The sequence below is a fragment of the Anabrus simplex genome, chromosome 4, assembly GCF_040414725.1.
Source record: "Anabrus simplex isolate iqAnaSimp1 chromosome 4, ASM4041472v1, whole genome shotgun sequence".
NCBI lineage: Eukaryota > Metazoa > Arthropoda > Insecta > Orthoptera > Tettigoniidae > Anabrus > Anabrus simplex.
The window spans coordinates 134,893,701-134,916,214 of NC_090268.1; the positions used below are offsets into that span (position 1 = coordinate 134,893,701).

General features: G+C 45.7%; 1 protein-coding gene across 1 annotated transcript in view; it reads right to left on the reverse strand.

Moving 5' to 3' along the window:
* LOC136872503 (probable G-protein coupled receptor CG31760) overlaps positions 1-20,722 on the reverse strand; it is a 991,355-nt gene extending 970,633 nt beyond the window's left edge. Inside the window, exon 1 of the mRNA XM_067146311.2 lies at positions 20,710-20,722. The gene's annotated coding sequence lies outside the window, so the exon portion shown is untranslated. The remainder of the gene's footprint in view (positions 1-20,709) is intronic.
* Positions 20,723-22,514: the final 1,792 nt, after the last annotated feature.

The following is a 22,514-nucleotide window of genomic DNA, read 5'->3' on the forward strand; positions in this document are numbered from 1 at the left end:
GCCCCCCAAGAAGTGCTGCTAAGAAACTTCATGAGATTAAGCTTCTTAGTGCATTGCACTTTCAACTGCCGCACGTGTGGCTCCCACGATAATTTACTGTCAAAAAGGAGCCCAAGAAATCGGTAAGTATCAACAACTGGAAGAACGACACTGTCTAAATAAAGCTCGGGATGCGGGTGAAAAGTACGTTGACGACAAAAGTGGACAACAGAAGTCTTTGAGACAGAAAACCGAAAGCCATGTTCTAAGGTCCACTGCTCCACCCTCCGGATAGCTTGCTGTAATTGTCGCTCTGCGACTGCCATACTGCACGAGCTATAGTGCAGAGCAAAATCGTCCACATATAGGGACGGTGTTACTGCTGGACCAGCAGCAGCAACAACACCATTTATGGCAATCGCGAACAGAGTGACACGAAGGACCGATCCCTGTGGAACTCCATTTTCTTGTACGTGGTATTGCGTATATATCCTCCCTACTCGGACACGGAATAGACGGAGGGACAGAAATTCGCAATAAATGCCGGCAAGTTACCTCGAAATCTCCATTGATGCAGGACTGAAAGGATACCATATCGCCATGTGGTGTCGTAAGCCTTCTCTTAGTCAAAGAAAACAGCTACCAAGTACTGTTTACGGAGAAACGCATCCTGGATAGAACTCTCCACACGCACCAGATGGTCAGTAGTCGAGCGAGTGGCTCGAAAACCACATTGGTACTCGGACAAAAGTCCTTGTTTCCCCAGAAACCATACAAGGCGGCGATTGACCATCCTCTCAAAAAGATGATGATGATGATGATGATGATGCTTGTTGTTTTAAGGGGCCTAACATCGAAGGTCATCGGCCCCTAATGGTACAAAATGAAAGAACAAAAATTACAAAGGCATCCACTGACCAAAATAAAAATAAAAAAAATGTCATGAAGAATGAATGGATGGACAGGAACCCAAGAAAACACAAAACAAACAAACAAAAACAAAAACCAGTGGGTCGGATTCAATAGAGAACGAAAATAACATTATTACCGACCAAGGAACCACTTATAAAGCACAAAGATGCTTGGTGTCTAAAGGGGGTGCAAAATCCATGTCTAAGGCCCCACAGAATGGTACATGTCGCGAGTAAGAACCATGGTATGTGTCATGTTGGGGTATTAATCAGAAGTAGCGAAGACTCACGGTGTTCCAGAAAAGATGGTACTACTCACAAGTATTGCAATACGTACAAGTAACGCAGACCTATGGTGTGTCTCACACAATGGCCCAACTCAGAGTCAACGCAAACCGAGAAGGTTCCCCACCTAGGTGTACTAAACACGGGCGCCGGTATTCCCGTGGTGTTCCTCACATAGTGGGTACTAATCACAGGCAACGCAGACCCACGGTGCTGCTCATATAGTGGTACAACTCACAGGCTACGCCCAGACCCGCGGTGTTGCACACATGGGTACGACGCACGGGCACTGGAATTCACCAGGCCAGGCTTTTACTGCAACTAATCACAAACCTATTTCGTACCGAATTTAGTGGTACTACTCGCAAGTACAGGCAACCTATGGTGTTCCCCGCGTGATGGTACGAGTCAAAATTAGTTTCATGGTTCCAATTCAGTCAGCCCTTGGTCGCCCCTTTTAGTCGCCTGTTACGACAGGCAGGGGATACCGCGGGTGTATTCTACATGTGCGTCCCCCACCCGCAGGGGATAGTGTGTTTGGTCCGCGAGAGGTATTTTATTTCCCTCAAGTCCGCCGGCAAGCCGGTGAGGACCCCCCTATCCGCCACCTGGGACGCGCCACGTGGGAGTATCACCTCTCCCCCTGCTACGCCTGCGTAGCAGGTTCGTGGCCTCTCAAAAAGCTTACTTAGACAGTTTGTAAGACAGATCGGTCTGTAACATCCTGCATATTTAGGATCTTTGGCAGTCTTGTGGACAGGAATTATTATGCCCTCTCGCCACTGAGACGAAAAATCACCCTCTGTCCAGATTCGGTTGAACACGAAGGAGATATAGTAAACTATCATCACTAAGGTGTTTCAATATCTGGTTATGGATGTTGTCTGGTCCAGGAGACGTGTCCTTGCAAAGCGCTAAGGCGCTGCGGAGTTCCCACTCCGTAAAGGCCACGTTATAGTCCTCTGAAGCTTGAGTGGCAAAACTAAGGTGACGACGTTCTGCCTCCCGCTTCAGAGCGAGAAAGTCAGGATGATAATTCCCGGAGCCAGATACATCCGCGAAATGACGAGCTACATGGTTCGCTATCGCGAGAGGGTCGGTGGCGACACTGCCTGCAATGGAGATTCTCGGTACAGGAGATGATCCTGGGATACCCGAAATTCGTCGAAGCTTTGTCCACACTTGAGATGATTGAGTATGTGACGTCATAGACGACACATATCTCTCCCATGAAGCCTTCTTACTTTGACGAATAGGAACTCGCGCCTTAGCGCGGAGTTTCTCAAAGGTTACCAAGTTGGCCGCAGTAGGCTGTATACGGTAACGTTTGTGAGCGCGACGGCGTTCTCTGATAGCTGCTGCTATTTCTTCGTTCCACCAAGGAACGAGTTTACGGCGAGGATTACCCGAAAAGTACGGAATGGACTCCTCAGCAGCAGCAAGAATAACGTGGGTGATGTAAGTTAGTTCTTCTTTAACGGTCCACCAGATATCCTCGTTAAAGATAGGTAGTGATTTGTACATTGGCCAATCGGCATGTTTAAGAATCCATCGAGGAGGAGCCTCAACGAATTTTTGGTTGAGCAAAGTAAAAATTATGAGAATTTGGTCACTGTCACAAAGATTGTCGTGTGCGTTCCACCGAAACAGCGGAACGAACGTTCGGCTGCATAGACTTAGGTCTATGTGAGAATATGTGCCGTAACGTACACTGAAGTGTGTTGGTTCCCCTGTGCTCAAAATACATAAGTCCAGTTCCATTACTAATGTTTCCAGCTCCCTTCCCCGGGGGCAAGGCGTCTCAGAGCCCCAAATGGTGTGATGGGCGTTAAAGTCGCCCAACAAGAGGAAGGGAGGTGGAAGCTGATCTATAAGATCAGTGACATCTTTGATGTTGAGAAAGTGGCCGGGTGGAAGATAAACATTACACACTGTTGTTATGACAGGCAGCGGAACGCGTACAGCTACGGCCTCCAGCGGGGTTCTTATTGGAACCTCCTCGCTGTAGGTATCAGAACGGACAAAAATGCCAACGCCACCGGAAGCCTGGTGAGCATAATGTCGTTCTGTCGAGTATAGTCGAAAATTTCTCAATACCGAATGATGATCTGGTCGGAAATTTGTTTCTTGAATACAGACTATACTCGCCGAATACTGGCTAATGAGCTGGTGCAGCTCAGCTAGGTGCCTATCATAACCATTACAATTCCATTGTAACAGTGCCGTATTATAAGTGTGGACTTCTAAGGTTTAGGATACGAGCAGCGTAATGCTACCTAACCTAACCTACACTGACATACCCATCCGAAGATGGAGATCCATGCTCCATATGCAGCGCCTCGTCACTGGACGAGGTGATGCAGGCCTTCAGTTACTTCGACTGAGTTCGGGGGTGGAGTTTCCTCCTACGAGGGGAGCGCGCAGTTCTTCCAGATGGAACAGCCGGTGGCGCAGAATCAGGCTCTCCAGGTGGAGGGCGTGAGGACCCATTCGTAGGAGAAGTGGAGGAACGCCTGGTAAGGGTGTTCCTCTTCCCCACCGTCGATTCTTGTTTAGACGGGCTGGGAGGTGGTTTCCCAGCCCTGGCGACGATGCCGCCTCCGCCGGCTTGGGCTCGGCTCTCGCCGACCTCGTGAGGGAAGGAGACGTTGTATATTGGTAGTCGAAGGCCGGGACGGACCCACCTTCGAGCTTGTTCTCTTTGGCTTGGGCGCAGCGATCTTCTGGGCAGGTGTTCCAGTTGAAATGAGGAACCTGGCAGGGACTGTGCTATCAAGCTGAAGTCAAGTGTGTTGGCTGGTGCATTCAGAGAATTAAACTTACGGCGCGCTTCCTGGTAGGGAAGACCATCCAGGGTCTTGATCTCCTGGATCTTCTTCTCGCTCAGATAGGTCGGACAATTCCGATCCCGAGGAGAATGAAGACCAGAGCAGTTAGTGCACTTGAACGGAGGTGTGCACTCCTCCGCGCCGTGAGCTACTTTCCCACATGTACCACACACTGACTGAATCGAACAACGAGATACCATGTGTCCGAATCTCTGGCATTGATAGCATCGCATAGGAGGCGGGATGTACGGCCTCACATCGCAACGATAGGTTGTTACCTTGACTTTCACGGGCAACACTGACAATTCGAAGAAGACTATGAACGCACCCGTGGCAACGTCTTCACCGTTGACTTTGCGTGTGATACGCCGGACGTGGGTCACGCCACGGTGCTTCATGTCTTCCATCAATTCATTGTCAGTGTTTAGGACGAGATCACGGTGGAAAATAACTCCACGAACAAGATTCAATGATTTGTGCTATTCCACTTTGACGGGGATGTCGCCAAAATGGTCGCACTTAGGCAATTGATCGGCCTGGAGCGCAGTGCTCGTCTTCAGTAGCAAACCACCATTGCGCATTTTCTTCAGGTCCGCAAGTTCACCATATGCACCTTCGATGTACCTACTGAATAGGATGGATTTAACCAGCTTGAAGTCCTGCCCATCGGTTCTGGTAGCAACCAGGAACATAGGGAAGCTGGATCCCAAACTTAATCGCTGCGCCTGTTCCCAAGGGGTTGCCCCCCTTAGAGAATCCAAAGTTAAAGTCTTGGGTAGCGAACTACCCGAGGTTGCTGGCGGAAGTTGTTTCGACGCCATACCCGAAATCATCCGCCCCGAATGCCACCCACTCCGACCAGGGGTCTCTGTAGCCGAACCAAGCAGCCAAGGCAATACCCACCTGGTCGTAGCAGGTACTGTCCGTGGTCCGATGTTGGACGATGATGATGATGATGATGATTGTTGTTTAAAGGGGCCTAACATCGAGGTCATCGGCCCCTAATGGCACGAAATGAAAGAACAAAAAAGTCAAATTCATCCACTGACCAACAAAAAAAAATGTCGTCATGAAGAATGAATGGATGGACATGAACCGAAAAAAAGAATACAGTGGATCAGACTCAAAGATCATACATAATTGATTACTGACCAAGGGACCACTCATAAAGCACGACGATGCTTGATGTCGAAAGGGGTGCAAAATCCATGTCTAAGGCCCCACAGAATGGTACATGTCGCGAGTAAAGTAGAACCATGGTATTGGCAAGTTGGGGTACTAATCAAAAGTAGCGAAACTCACGGTGTTCCACACAAGACGGTACAACTCACAAGTATTGTACTTCGTACAGGTAACGCAGACCTATGGTGTTTCTCACACAATGGCGCCACTCATAGCCAACGCAAACCAATGAGTTTCCTCACCTAGGTGTACTAAACACGGATGCCGGTCCCACGGGCCCCGTGGTGTTCCTCACATAGTGGATACTAATCAAAGGCAACGCAGACCCACGGTGTCGCTCATATAGTGGTACAACACACAGTACCCCCAGACCCGCGGTGGTGCTCACATGGGTACGACGCACGGGTACTGGAAACCCCCAGGCCACGCTCATGACTACTACTAAACACAAACCCATTTCGTGCCGAATATAGTGGTACAACTCGCAAGTACAGGCAACCCATGGTGTTCCCGGCGTGATGGTACGAATCAAAAGTAGTTTCATTGTTCTAATTGTTCATCACTTGGTCGCCCCTTTTAGTCGCCTCTCACGACAGGCAGGGGATACCGTGGGTGTATATTCGTCAGCCTCCCCCACCCACAGGGGGTGTGCGTTTGGTCCGCGAGAGGTATTTTATTTCCCTCAAGTCCGCCGGCAACCCGGTTAGGACCCCCCTATCCGCCACCTGGGACGGACCACGTGGGAGTATCACCTCTCCCCCTGCTACGCACACCCCCTGTGGGTGGGGCAGGCTGACGAATAATACACCCACGGTATCCCCTGCCTGTCGTGAGAGGCGACTAAAAGGGGCGACCAAGTGATGAACAATTAGAACAATGAAACTAGTTTTGATTCGTACCATCACGCCGGGAACACCATGGGTTGCCTGTAATTGCGAGTTGTACCACTATGTTCGGTACGAAATGGGTTGGATGATGCCTAATACGGGATGACTGAGGCAATGAGCACTAAGACTCCCTTCCTCCAGTCACCCGCAATAGCATGTACCCCATAGCGTGTACAGAGCACTAAAAATAAGAAAAATAAATCAAAATAATTAATAATAATATGTCCTTCTGGCATTCGGCTGTGCGGGGACCTGCGTTGTCAGGCGGATACTACTGCCCGGGTACATGACACTCCCACCCGCCGCGTCCTGTGTGGTTGCTGGCACGGGCTTAGCGTAGTCGCACACATAGGAGCTCCATCGCCGAGCAGCACGCACATCAAAATTACGAATGGTCTACATCTGACACTCGGAAAAATAATAAAAAATGAAGTGGGGACCATGGCCACATAACCCTTTAAGTCGCCTTCTACGACAGGCAGGGATTGCCTATGGATGTATTCAGCTTCTCCCATCCACAGGAGGTTCATCACATTATACCAAACCGCAATCCATGTCCGCGCCAAGGTCGCCCCTTTTTGTCGCCTCTTACGACAGGCAGAGGATACCGCGGGTGTATTCTGCATCGTAGTAGGTTCGTGGCCCAAGTTATTCACATCATTGCGCCAGTGTCCGCCTCCGTAGCGTAACGGTTAGTGCTATTAGCTGCCGTCCTTAGGGGCCCGGGTTCGATTTCCGGTACTGCCAGATATTTAAGAATGGCAGGAGGGCTCGTATGAGGATTCAAATGGTACATGCAGCTCACCTCTATTGAGGGTGTGCCTGAAAAGAGCTGCACCACCTCAGGACGAGAACACGAGTATACTTTAATGTGCCAGTTGTTTCAGGGTGCACAATATTCTTCTGGAAATGAACTTGATGATGCTTGTGGTTTAAAGGGGCCTAACTTCGAGGTCATCGGCCCCTAATGGTACGAAATGAGACGAAATGTAATTTAAAAGTACAAAATTTATCCACTGACCAGAACAGAAAAAGTGATGATGAAGAATGAATATGAAAACTATCAGTGGATCTGACCCGCAATGCCGCACCATCCCAGAAAGAATATTACCGACCAAGGGGCTGCTTCCAAAGCACAATCCTTTATCGGTGATGCTTGTATAAAGGGCTTCAATATCCCTGTCAACAGTCTCTCCTAATGGCACTTGTCGCTAGCAAAGCAGAACCATAGTATTTCACAAGTTGCGGTACTAATCAAATGTAGCGTAAATTCAAGGTGTTCCAAACATTATGGTACTACTCACAAGTATTGTACATCGTACAGGTAACGCAGATCTCTGGTGTTACTCACAAAATGTCGCCACTCATAGGCACCGCAAACCCATAGTGTTCCCCACCTAGGTGTACTAATCACGGGCGCCGGTATTTCCCGTGGTGTTCCTCACATAGTGGGTACTAAACATAGGCAAGGAAGACCCACTGTATCGCTCATATTGTATTAGTAACCAGAGTCAACGCCCAGACCCGTGATGTGTCTCATATAATGGTACTAATCACAGGCAACGTAAAACCCGTGGTTTTCCGCGTTTAGTGGTACTAATCACAGGTACTAGAAACCCTCAGCGAGCCCCCCCCCCCCCTGTACTGCTACGAATCTCAAAACTATTGAGTTCGTAACAATGTGGTACTACTCGCAAGTAAAGGCGACCCATGGTGTTCCCCGCATGATGGTAATTACCACAAGTAGTTTCATGGTACTGGTTCAATCATCCCTTGGTCGCCCTTTTTAGTCACCTCTCACGACCGTGGTTGTATTTTCCTTCTGCGTCCCCCACCCACAGTGGGGGGTAATTAGAGAGAAAAATGAAGAAAAATAAGGGTTCCGTCACTTCGAAAAATGAAGTAATGGACAAAAAAGGCAAGGGCCACGAACGGCGTGAAAATGAAAGACTCCATAGGCCTCGAATGCTCTAATACCGTCGGGGTCGGAAAAAAACAAGATTTGACCAAGGGAGGTCGGACAGAATAGACGAAAGTGAGGAGCCTGGCACAAGTAAGTGGAAGCAATGCCAAGACTCACTTAAGGGCCCCGTGGTTGGCAATCCACACTCCTAAGTTGAGAGCCCCTTGGGCCCCTTGTAGTCGCCTCCTACGACAGGCAGGGGATACCGCGTGTGTATTCTACATGTGCGTCCCCACCCGTAGGGGGTAGTGTGTTTGGTCGCGAGAAGTATTTTATTTCCCTCAAGTCCGCCGGCAAGCCAGTTAGAACACCACTATCCGCCACCTGGGACGCGCCACGTGGGAGTATCACCTCTCCCCCGGCTACGCCAGCGTAGCAGGTTCGTGGCAAATGAACTTACGTACATACATACTGTGCCTGTTCACGACACAGTCAATAGCATGCCGTGACACCCTGTGAACATAATATTCCTTTTTCCGCGCCATTCTGTATAATTAGTGTCATAATTTGCACATTTTGCACTATAGGGGGCACGAGTGACTCACTGCTGGCTGGCGAGACGGGAGTCTCATTGCGCGCACTTAGCGAAAACAGGACGTGCGCCAGCCAGAACCTGAAAAGCGCGGGACGGGAAAGGGCTAGGAATGGGAAAGAATTGGCCGTGGCCTTAATTAAGGTATAGCCCTAGCATTTGCCAGGTGTAGAGGAAAACCACGGAAAACCATGTTCAGGGATGCCGACAGTGGGGTTCGAACCCACTATCTCAAGAATACTGGATACAGACCGCACTTACGCGACTGAATCTGTCGAGCTCGGTCGTTCTTATTGTTAAGCCTACTTTAGTCTCAGTGACGAACGAGCTTGCCGGTATAGCTCATGTGGCAAGTGGATTCACATGGACGGGGAGAGGATTACAAATCTATTAAGACCACCACACACAAAAATCTAAGCTACGCTAAACTGCACTTTGTTAACTAATGCCAAGTTGTGCTGTGCTATGTTACGACTAAAAAGCTGAGCTAAACTACGCTAAGCAGCGGCTTATAGATGGCGAATTAATTGAAGGCCTCTGTCGTGGAAGATGAAGAAAGAGGCAGAAACAGATAGAGGAGAAGATTCTGCATACGTGAGATTGGAAAGAGAATAATTCATGGTGAATCCCATAGTTTGATTCCAGCATTGCATGGAAACCATGAATAAATAAACATTGCTTTTGTCTAAATTAGGTGTACCCCTGCGTAGGTTTACGAACATCCCCACAGGGGAAGGAATGAAGGAAAAAGCGCACGGGCCTGGGCCTGTTTCAAACTAACATTCCTTTTAGCGAATAACCACATTTATTTTCAATACAAATCCCCTTAGTGGGTTTTCCTTTAAACTTGTTAGCACGTACAATATTGTTTAAATCTCAATACAGCCTCAGGCTGTGAACTAAGTACATTAATACTGGGCATTGAGCCAGAACATTAAAAACAAAATTCAAACTGCCCTCCGTTCAAAAGCACTCCGTACATACAATAGTAGAGACTATTATCCTTAACCAATGACGATGGAGGTGGCAGCTAATTTTCAAGGTGCCTGTCCATATACAATAACATTAAAAGGCACTGGATTACACTCACGTCGTAGGACTGAATATTTCGGAATCCCAATAGTGAGATCCTCCCTTCGTTCTACCCCGCGTTAGTACATCAGTTTTATCTAGTAGAAGAGCTTACCTCCACACCATGGACAAGACAGGGTTCGAAACCCACACGGACCAGCCGCCGTAACTCAAGGCACCGAGTACATCTGCCGCTGCTGGCTATCAGGCAAGTCAAGTCCTCCACCTCTGTCCGTAGCTCGACAAGCGAGCGGCGGACGGGAGGGAGGGGAGGAAGGCCAGCCCAATTGGCTGGAAAAGCGGGGAAGGCACGTTGCCATAGCAGCGCGGCGGCAGGATGAAAAGAGAAAATCAACCTTTAGAAATACGTCGAAAAAAGTTAAATATTAACCCATAAAAGGCCGAACATAGCTATTAATAGTAATAATAATAATAATAAATGGAAAAAACAAACGTCAATCTTAAAGGCGCAACCAGGCAGCCAACAAAGCCCAAAGGGGGCAGGAGAATTGCCTAAAACATACGGCACAGATCTCCCCTCCCAAGACCCTTACCAGGGGGGGGGGGGTAGTTTGGGAATCCCTTCACAAGAAGGGGCATCTTTTTTCTTTTTTTCTTTCCTTTTGAAGAAACATACACAAGTTTTACACAAATATACATCTTGATATACATTTTTCATCAGTTATATTCGACGAGTTCTTGCTTGTAGAGATGAGAGATGAAATATGAAGAGTTATGTCTTCCCGGGATGACACGATGACAAATGACAGAGCTGATGAGTCCCAAAACTCACAATTGGACCAGACTGGCCAGCATTGGCAACAGGTCCGCAAGATGGTAAGGCCTAGGAGTAGGCGGCCCAGCACATCACCCAACAATGGTGATGGTTGAAAAAGTTCCAACCCCGTAACTTAGGACGAGGTGACACACGCTGCAGTTTGCAAGATTTTGCCGCTGACATACGGCCTCAGGAGAAGTAGGATGCCCAGGAACCAGCTCCAGCGGCGGGCCCTCCCTCGAAGCTTGGGGACACAGGCGACGATCTTCCCGACACTGCAAACACAAAGCAGAAAGCCAGCAGCACGTCGAAGCAAGTAGATAGTCAGGTGATGAGGCGGAACGTCAGTCGAGGCGCGCGGCGGCACAACCAACGGTGTGGAGGTCAGGAAAAAGACGCGGGTGGAACTCAAGGAGGATTTACAAACATGCTCAGATAAAAACAATTAAGAAGGCAAAATTGCCAAGATAATTAAATTACCCATTAAGAATAGGAAAACCCACCGGGGTGGAAGAAAAACAAAAGTAATAAACAAAGGAAACATGAAAAGCGCGAAGGCCAACTCTCAAGCGGGCTTAACATGGGACAGGTGCACTCTCAAAACTCTCTCGGTCTCCGTGTCACTGACCAGCAAGGTGACGGGGGTGAGGAAATCGAGTATAGTACAGGGGCCTCTGAAACGTAGACCTAATTTCCCAGATGGCACAAAGTTTTTAATGAACACCTTGTCACCGACAACCAATTCGGTAGGTCGGCGACCTTCATCGTAGCGGGCACGCTTCTGCTAGTACGACACCTTAAGGTTATGTTTCGCTTTCTTCCAAATTTCCCTAATGTTAGGAGGATCAATCTTCTCGGGAAGCAACTCATTAATATTCCATAAGTTGGAAATAGGAGAATTTGGCACGAAAGAAAACATCAGGGAAATTGGAGAAAATTTGTGAGCTTCATGGACAGCTGAGTTGAAGGTGAAGGCGAGCCAAGGAAGGGAGGTATCCCATCTCGACACATCCTGATGGTGGAAGGCAATGAGGGCCGAACGAAGGTTGCGATTGACCCTTTCAGCATACGAAGGCTGAGGGTAATATGGGGAAGTCGTGACATGGGAAATCGAAAGATTGAAACAAAATATTCTAAACAAATTGGAAGTAAATGCCCTAGCATTGTCGGACACCAAAAATTGACACGGCCCAAAGGATGAGAAGATGGACTTAAGGCATCTAATAGTAGTTTCAGCGGTAGCAAGTCTGGTGGGAAACAACCAAGAAAAACGGGTAAACCCGTCCACACAAACCAAAATAAACCTATTCCCATCGCCCTTTGACCGGGGGAGGGGTCCCACGTAATCAATATACATCCGCTCCATGGGGTGAGTAGCTTGGTGGGACGACAAGAGACCCATTCTCGAGTTCACAATAGGCTTGCTAAGGCCACATACCTTACAGGCCTTAACCATCTCGCGAACTTCCCCATCTAGGCCTTTCCAGATGAAGTTCTCCCGAATCTTCTCCCTAGTCTTGAACACTCCTAGATGACCACCTAAAGGAGTTTCGTGATAATATTTAAAAATCACCGGAACCAAGACCGAGGGGATAACTACTTTCATTTTCTTATCGGCCCGGGAAGGGCGGCACAGAACATTGTTTCTCAGGACGTAGGGAGCAATATTCTGCCCGGTTTTAAGATCCTGAATAATAGGGCCCAACACCGGATCCTCACCTTGAATTTTAGCAATCTGGTGGAACAGCAAGGGAGTATCCAATAGGATACCACCGGAAAGAGGTAACGAGAGCACAGGTTCCGACCCTGTTGAATCAGATGAACCGACGTAGTGGTCAGAGAACATTCTACTTAAGGAATCGGCGACGACATTTTCCGTCCCTCGGATATGGTGGACATCGAACTGGAAAGCGGAAATGCGAATAGCCCATCTGGCTAAGCGTCCGGTCCTTCTAGGCTTATCAAGGACCCAGCTAAGCGCCTGATTATCGGTTTCGAGCAGAAACTTAACATGCTCCAAATACATCCTAAATTTCTCTAGGGCGAACAAAACCGCTAAACCTTCAAGCTCATAAACCGAATACTTCGACTCGAGCGGGGATAGCGTCCTAGAGGCGTACGCGATGGGGCGCCTACCCAATTCCGAATCCTGTGACAAAACCGCCGCGACAGCGGACGAGGAGGCGTCGGTTTGAACTACAAAGGTCTTACTAAAATCTGGCATAGCCAGCACCGGGGCATTAGCTATAGCCATTTTCAAGTCCTCAAAATCTGCCTGCTGCGAAGACCCCCATTCAAACTTAACCCTCTTACGACGAAGCGAGTTAAGCGGGGCAGCACGATTAGCGAAGTTTGGGATGAACTTGCGAAAGAAATTTATCATCCCCACAAACCGAGCGACACCTTTAACATCCGTCGGGGGCCGGAACTGGTGAATAGCCTGGGTGCGAGATTGGTCAACCGAAACCCCGCTAGGGGAAACGATATGACCAAGAAAGGACATCTGAGGCCTAGCAAAAGAGACCTTAGAGAGCTTAACCGTCAACCCGGCTTGACGCAACCGTGTCAAGACTTCCTTGAGATGCTGAAGATGATCTTCAAAGGTTTCGGAGTACACGACTACATCAAATAATGGTACAAATAGCTGAATTTGATGTCCGAAAACAAGTGATCAAGGAGCCTAGTCAACACGGCAGCCCCCGTAGAAATGTCAAAAAGCAACCGGCAAAATTCGTATAAATTCCAGTCAGTCGCGAATGCAGTTAAGTGACGAGATTCTTCGGCCAAGGGAATTTGATAGTAAGCTTGGTTCAAATCCAAGACAGTAAAATACTTGGCCAGTTTGAACCACGAAAAACACGAGTGCAGATCTGGGAGAGGAACCGATTGCAATACGATCTTCTTATTTAACATCCTGTAGTCAAGAAGCGGGCGAAAGTCACCTTGCGGTTTGGGAACAAGAAAAATGGGAGAGGAGTATGACGAAGTAGGACGTATGATCCCTTCATCCAGCATTTTGTTAATAATTTGCTTCAACGCCTGCATTTTGGGAGGCGAAAGGCGATAAGGGGGAATCCTCACAAGGACGGAATCAGTAACTTCGATTTTATACTCAAGTATGTTAGTAACTCCCAATTTTTCTGTAAAAACATCAGGAAACGCGCTACATATCTCCCTAATGCACTGCGCCTTATCCTCCGGCAAATGGCTAAGGTCGGAGACCATTTCGTTTTGAGGGGGCGCGACACATGAAGCTAAAGCAGAATTACGCAAAGACAAACTTAGTTTTTCCCGTTCAGCAAAATTAAACCAGCAATGGCTATTTTGCATGTCTAACACGAATCCAGCATACGCAAAAAAATTAGCCCCAAGAACCACAGGACCATAAATCCTTGGCCACATAAAAGCTATACTTCCACGTAAAATTGGAGATGCGAATCTTACATTTGATTAAACCAATTACTTCAAGTTTAGACAGGTTAGCCGAAATACACGAAAAGGTTACAGGCTTAATATTAGCAATTTTAGAAATGGCCTTGAGTGAAATAACCCAAGATTCACTCACAAGGGAAAGGACACTTCCCGAGTCCAAGAGTGCTTGAGCAGGTTCATTATTTAACTCGATCGAAATAAAGGGAGCGAAACCCTTAACATCACCCTATATTTTCAAGCAGTCCGGTGGGCAATCAACCCCAGACTGAAAAGGAAGATGGGAATCACGTCTCTCAACAACAAGGGAAGAAGGGTCGGCTGGAATGGAAACCGACTCCCGGCCTAGTCAGAGCTCTGCGGAACGATTAGGACACCGCCTCGCCATATGTCCCCCTAATCCACATCGAAAGCAGACGACTCCCGACAACCCCGTGTTATTAATCTCTCTACCACCGGCACTAGGCGAAGAATTGGTGTAAGTACGAGAAGGACATCGATTAAGCAAATGATCTACTGCCCCACAGGCGTAACACTTCCTAACAAGAGCAGGTTTCCAAGACGAGGGCGGCTGAGTACGATGGTCTGACAAAGGTACATTTGACTCGCGGAGAGAGTCAGCGTGCCGAACTCCCTCGGCAGATACCACTACAGCCTCGAGTTCGCTAAATGTACGAGGGCGAGTAGCAAAACACACATAAGACCTATAATTAGGGGAGATGCCCTCTACGATCGTAGACACCATTTGCTCTTCAGAGTAACCAAGTGCGAACACCCGAGCATAAAATTTAATATCCGAAATAAAATCAGACAAGCTCTCCTCTAAACGCTGCACTCTAAAATAATGTTTCTGAATTAAGGAATTAAGCGCACGTGCAGGGATAAAATAGGTCAACAAGTTCGCATGGAACTCGTGCAAGGAAGTTTGGGCCGCTATGGCATGAACGATTTTATCAGCTAACACACCGGTGGCATAGGGGTAAATAATTTGGAGGACCTGTACGTTCGACATTCCGAAGACCAAGGCATGGTCCTCGAATTCGACCAAAAATCGAAGAAACGCCACAACATCACTCGCCGAACTGACCGAATAACAAGAAGCCTTTTTTAACACCAGACTCAAGGGGTGAGGAAGACTAGAAAACCCTGCGTTATAGAGCACCGAAGTACACTGCTGATCCTTGCCTGAAAGGCCGTCACGATCTCTTAATGGAGGCATAGACAAAGGGGCCGACTACCCATTTAACTCAACTCCGTCAACTGCCTTATTCGACTCACCTTCAGCCGCAGTAACGGAAAGGCAAGTGGTCTTAGATTTAGCTGACAACCTCATCAACCATGAATCAACCTTCTCTAATAAAGTGGAGGTTTCCGATTGCAATACCTCAACCTGACCCTTAAGGTCATCTTTAAGTTCTAAGGAGAGCAAATCTTCGATCTTACAGTGGCTCAGACGACCTTGAACCCTCTTTAACTGATGAACCGAAGCAATATCAGTTTCCAAAAAATCCATGACTGAGATGATCTCTGTTAAGTTCGCCCGGATCAAGGACGTCGCCCCACCGACCTCGCTATCAGTATAAACAGGCACAGTAATAGGTTTATCAAGGTTCGACCTTAATAAATTCTCATCGCTTTTCACAGTTCCTTTTGACTCCAAATTCCTAATGAGCAGTTCATACAATAACTCTTCCTTTCGCAAGGCCCCGGATAAGAGACATCTCGAGCCGCCATAATGCTCGAACACTGTTGGACCCACAGGTCGAAAGAATTCGAAGAGTACACTCACAACTAAACGGAATAATACTCGAATTGAAACCAGGCCCATTCAACCACGCTCCGGGCTACCACTCTGTACCCCTGCGTAGGTTTACAAACATCCCCACAGGGGAAGGAATGAAGGAAAAAGCGCACGGGCCTGGGCCTGTTTCAAACTAACATTCCTTTTAGCGAATAACCACATTTATTTTCAATACAAATCCCCTTAGTGGGTTTTCCTTTAAACTTGTTAGCACGTACAATATTGTTTAAATCTCAATACAGCCTCAGGCTGTGAACTAAGTACATTAATACTGGGCATTGAGCCAGAACATTAAAAACAAAATTCAAACTGCCCTCCGTTCAAAAGCACTCAGTACATACAATAGTAGAGACTCTATTATCCTTAACCAATGACGATGGAGGTGGCAGCTAATTTTCAAGGTGCCTGCCCATATACAATAACATTAAAAGGCACTAGATTACACTCACGTCGTAGGACTGAATATTTCGGAATCCCAATAGTGAGATCCTCCCTTCGTTCTACCCCGCGCTAGTACATCAGTTTTATCTAGTAGAAGAGCTTACCTCCACACCATGGACAAGACAGGGTTCGAAACCCAAACGGACTAGCCGCCATAACTCAAGGCACCGAGAACATCAGCCGCTGCTTGCTATCAGGCAAGTCAAGTCCCTCACCTCTGTCCGTAGCTCGACAAGCGAGCGACGGACGGGAGGGAGGGGAGGAAGGCCAGCCCAATTGGCTGGAAAAGCGGGGAAGGCACGTTGCCATAGCAGCGCGGCGGCAGGATGAAAAGAGAAAATCAACCTTTAGAAATACGTCGAAAGAAGTTAAATATTAAGTAACAAACACAGAAAGAATTAAGCAATATGATAGCTGCTGTATTGAGGTAATTCTCGAAAGCCACACACATGAAACGACTGTTTGCTATTTGTCGAGCAGAAAGGTGATCGTGCGTATGCGGGAAGCCAGCTACAGCTATGAAAATCACCTCCTTTGCCATCTGTAAAATTTAGCTTGGCATTGCTAAGGTTAGCGAAGCTTAGCATAACAGTCTGTGTATACCATTCCTTGTAACTTTATTGGAGCGACTTTTTTTCATTGGGTTGCGTAGCATAGTGGTGGCCTTTACACTGGCCTTAAGTCTCGTGTTGCAGGGCTGAGTGGCTCAGACGGTTGAGGCGCTGGCCTTCTGACCCCAACGTGGCAGGTTCGATCCTGGCTCAGACCGGTGGTATTTGAGGGTGCTCAAATACGCCAGCCTCGTGTCTGTAGATTTACTGGTACGTAAAAGAACTCCTGCGAGACTAAATTCCGGCACCTCGGCGTCTCCGAAAACCGTAAAAGTGTAGTTAGTGGGACGTAAAGCAAATAGCATTATTATTATTAGTCTCCTGTTACTCAATGAACGTTGACTGAACAGCGAAAGAAGCCACATATGACTAATTCTAGAGTAAGGAATAAATAGGCCCAGTTATTACATTCCACAATGAAATATTCTTTTGTCATTCGTACGTCGGTCGGTATCAATCAATCAATCAATCAATCAATCAATCAATCAATCAATCAATACAGATCTGCATTTAGGGCAGTCGGTCAGGTGGCACATTCCCTATCTGTTGTTTTCCTAGCCTTTTCTTAAATGATTTCAAAGAAATTGAAAATTTATTGAACATCTCCCTTGGTAAGTCATTCCCATCCCTAACTCCCCTTACTATAAATTAATATTTGCCCCAATTTTTCCTCTTTAATTAAAGCCATATATTCATATTGTGATCTTTCCTACTTTTAAAGACGCCACTCAAACTTAATCCTCTACTAATGTCATTCCACGCCATTTCTCCGCTGACAGCTCGGAACATGCCACTTAGTCTAGCAGCTCGTCTCCTTTCTCCTAAGTCTTCCCGCTATCAGGGGATTATTTTATGATAAATTCCTGGTTGTTCGAATTCCAAGTCGTAACGTGATTCATAAATTAATCAATACATTCGGCGCAGCGGAAGGCTTTACGATAAGAAGTGAAGGGGACGACGTATAGAGCCTACAGGACATCATCTTGATCCGTATATCATTTCATTTTTTGATAAGGCTTGGTTCATCATATGGATATGTTATTATGCAAGAATATCAACAGTGAGGTGCCGGTAAACCAAATCTACCTCGTGAGAAATGCCTTCGTGATCAGAAAATACCAGTATGATGGAAAAATGATAGGCCCAAAGTAATTTTAGGACAAAAATGATTGTGAAATGTATGTGCAAAATATCAACTATACATAGCCCAGACCATTTCCCGTATTACTCTCCAGGGAATAATATCCCTGATGAACACGAAAAAAGAATTTACAAGATAAATCCACACCATGTAGAGGAACTGAAACATTGATAACATCCGTCAAGAGACCAATTTAATTTGTCAAAAATAAATATGATGCATATTGAAAATTTAATAATCAAATGCCAGAGTTGTGTGCAAGACAGAGGAAGACAGTTCTAGCATCTCCTGGCTTGATTTGGGTACGTACGTACATAATTTTCTGGTATTACTGGAGTTAATTAGATTGTCACTCTAGTGCTCTGAAGGTCTATCGATCGATGCAATTCCCTGGCCCGCTTGGTCATCAGATAATTGGATAATCCTGTACAATAGATTACCAATTGTATTCAAATAAATAATAAGCTACTTGCTTAAGTAAAAATAGAACTGGGCAATGGATAATCAACTTTTCTGATTAAACATTGAACAAGCTTCCGAAAATAAAAGAATAAAAGAATACAAAATGTACGGTTATGGCTTAAACCATACAGGTGATGATGATGATGATGCTTGTTGTTTTAAGGGGCCTAACAGCGAAGGTCATCGGCCCCTAATGGTACGAAATGAAAGAACAAAAATTACAAAGGCATCCACTGACCAAAATAAAAATTAAAAATGTCATGAAGAATGAATGGATGGACAGGAACCCAACAAAACACAAAACAAACAAAAACAAAAACCAGTGGATCGGATTCAACAGAGAACGAAAATAACAGTATTACCGACCAAGGTACCACTTATAAAGCACAATGATGCTTGGTGTCTAAAGGGGGTGCAAAATCCACGTCTAAGGCCCCACAGAATGGTACATGTCGAGAGTAAAATAGAACCATGGTATGTGTCATGTTGGGGTATTAATCAGAAGTAGCGAAGACTCACGGTGTTCCACAAAAGATGGTACTACTCACAAGTATTGTACTTCGTACAGGTAACGCAGACCTATGGTGTTTCGCACACAATGGCGTCACTTACAGCCAACGCAAACCGATGAGTTTCCGCACCTAGGGTACTAGTCACGGGTGCCGGTCCCAAGGGCCCCGTGGTGTTCCGCACATAGTGAGTACTAATCACAGGCAACGCAGACCCACGGTGTCGCTCATATAGTGGTACAACTCACAGGCTACGCCCAGACCCGCGGTGTTGCCCACATGGGTACAACGCACGGGTACTGGAATCCACCAGGCCAGGCTTTTTACTGCAACGAATCACAAACATATTTCGTACCATATTAGTGATACTACTCGCAAGTACATGCAACCCATGGTGTTCCCCGCATGATGGTACGAATCAAAAGTAGTTGCATGGTTCTAATTCATTCATCCCTTGGTCGCCCCTTTTAGTCGCCTCGCACGACAGGCAGGGGATACCGTGGGTGTATTATTCGTCAGCCTCCCCCACCCACAGGGGGTGTGTGTTTAGTCCGCGAGAGGTATTTTATTTCCCTCAAGTCCGCCGGCAAGCCGGTTAGGACCCCCCTATCCGCCACCTGGGACGCGCCACGTGGGAGTATCACCTCTCCCCCTGCTACGCCAGCGTAGTAGGTTCGTGGAAACCATACAGGAGTGGATAAAATCACCTAAATATTCACCAAATAGAAAGGCAGATTTCGTCATTCACTGAAGGTCTGAAGTAATTTCCACATCCTAAAAATGAATTAGATGTATGATAATTCATTACATCATACATGTTCTTGTATTTTATTATTATTATTATTATTATTATTATTATTATTATTATTATTATTATTGTTAACAAATACATTGCAAACGGAAAATATCCCGGTGGCAATGGTCACACTCAGCAATGTAATAATAAAGTAAAGTTACAACATATTTACCCAACAACAACAACAACAACAACAAACGTACAAGCAAATCTATGGAAACAAAATATCACAAGAAATACTACTACTTTAACATTCTAAATCCGGCACCTGATGTACTATCCGTACTCATGAGTAAATCGTTAGCACGCTGGCCTTTGCTTCAAAGGGCCCCGGATTCGATTCCTTTCAACATTAGAATTAAAAACCTTCGCGGAATAAGGATACAACCAAAAAAATCAGTAATTTTAAGGAAAGAGGAAAGCTATTTTTTGGTTATTTCATAGTATACACTACATGAAAAAATTACATATTCAAGTGTACAAATTATTTCATCTATTAAAAACAAAATATTAGAATAACTTACGGTTCAATATGTAATGTATGAATAGGAAGTGATACAGTTGAAAATAATCTACAAGTACAGTATGTCTTACATGTGTATAATAACAGAAGAGAAATACTGTACATCCACCTGGAACACAAATTATAGAAAATAATATTAGTGTAATAATGAAGTAACAATAATAATAATGTCAAGAAAATATTTCAAAATATATGGCCTTTATTAAAATGATCTACTACTCCTGATGATGAACCAGCACAGTCACTGTCCACCATCTTCACTCATGTTCCATCCTTACACCATGGAGTATAAAGTTCTGCCGACTGTAAATCAGCTTGAAGTTAAAATGTAAGTCATAAGACGACACCATATTATATAGGCGTGATGGTACCCTATTACCACTGAAATATCACTTTTAAAAGAAAATGGTTACATCCTTATTCCGGAGAGGACTTCAATAGGCCTACATCATAGGTAGAGCCTCATCCTAATAGACGCACAATTTGCCTATGCGACATCATCTCGAAAGAAGAAGAACAACACCAAACCTCTCCGGAGTTCATACACCATTATCGTTATCATTGTTATTGATGTACTCACGAAATGGTTGAAGGTATTTCCCGAACATTGTTGGAGTGAAGACCATACTCAAGACTCGACTACGCAAGTGACCGAAGCTATTGAACCTTGATGTAGCTACTTGTGACTTCTGCCAAGAGAAGTTGCAATTGAATTACAACATAACAGCTCGTGTATGGCCACTTGTGTGATACGCTACTAGGATATATTGGGAGATTGTACTGTGTACTTTGTCATATAGCTGGAGTTCAGGTCAAATACCACTGAGGAATGTAAACATTGCTCAATTTCTTGCTTCTCCGCGTGGTCAATCACACAATTGGTTCTGAGAAGCTCACAGGACAGTGTACGCTTTGAATTTAGTATTTGAGGAGCTCTTTACCAGTAACTCTATCAAAATTGATTATAAATTTAGAAAGTTGAATAGTTAAATACGAAGTCCGATCCGTTGGCTGAATGGTCAGCTTACTAGCCTTCAGTTCAGAGGATCTTTGGTTCGATTCCCGGCCTAGTCGGGGATTTTAATCGCCTTCGATAAATTCTTCTGGCTCAGGGACTGGAGATTTATGTCCGTCCCAAAACTCTCCTCTTCATATTCAGACAACATACCACACTACCAACCACCACAGAAGCACGCGATAGAGATTGCATCCCTCCATACAGGGTTGGTGTCAGGAAGGGCATCCGGCCGCAAAACAGAACCAAATCCACGTGCGTGACCCCACAGTTATGGGAAAAGCGGTAGGAGTAGGAGAAGATGAAGAAAAATAAAAATAATAGGCAAATACAAAGGTGCAAGGGAAAAGGTAAATACAAAGCCGTCTTCACAAAAGCCCTAGGCGGAATGGAAGGTAAAGGCTTCCACTACTCGTAAACTCGGGATTGACTCATTACCCTGTGATGGCGAGCAGTTACTGAGCATTTAAGCTGGGAATATATCACACCATTCTTCATTTCTCGTTTTCTGGACTAATGTTCATGGGCAACGGTAGCATACATTCGGACCATACAATATTAATAATAATATGACAAACATCAAAACTGCCCCATCTGAATTCCAAATTGGCTCCAACCACATCTCTCGAATGGAACGGCTTACATATTTAGGTGAATATATTACTGAAATTTGTAATGAAAGAAATCCAGAAAAAAGAGTCTGCATTTCAGTTAACAAAAATACTTTTAAAGCACACGGCTGCACCTCGAAGAAGTTTCCTAAACAATAAGAAATGAAGGAGAGAAAATATAAGTTGTAATTACCTTGAAGTGATCAAGTTTTTTTGATGCTGATCACGTTTTTGGCATTGGAATAACAGATTCAAGAACGCGTTATGCAGACTATATTTATTTATACTTTGTCTTGACGTAATTTGCTGTCCATTTTTCATAAAAACCTAGAATTATACATTAATTTCATAAACTTAGGCTGTTGATGATATAATAATCATAGTTACCCAAATACTCTGGTTCATTTCTGTTAATTATGTCAATAAAAGAAAAATGGTGAAATTAAAACCACTTCAAACCCTATCATATACGGCAAATTCTAGAGGCGCGCTTTGAGACAGTGTACCGGCTAATTTCGGGGCTGGTGGACTTAGCTCGTGTCTAGCGCTGGCCCAGTCACCAGCTATGTTTTCGGCCTCCCCTACTTGCTTCTTATAACCCCGCCCCTAGCTTACCCTTCTTACGTCCCACAGCCCCATATCGCCACGCAATCACTTCAGAAATTTAACCTCTTCGCTTGTTTCGTACAGTAACCGAGCACTGATGTCAAAATTGATGCGAAAATACATTGAGGTAATTGAAAGAACACGCCCTTGGTA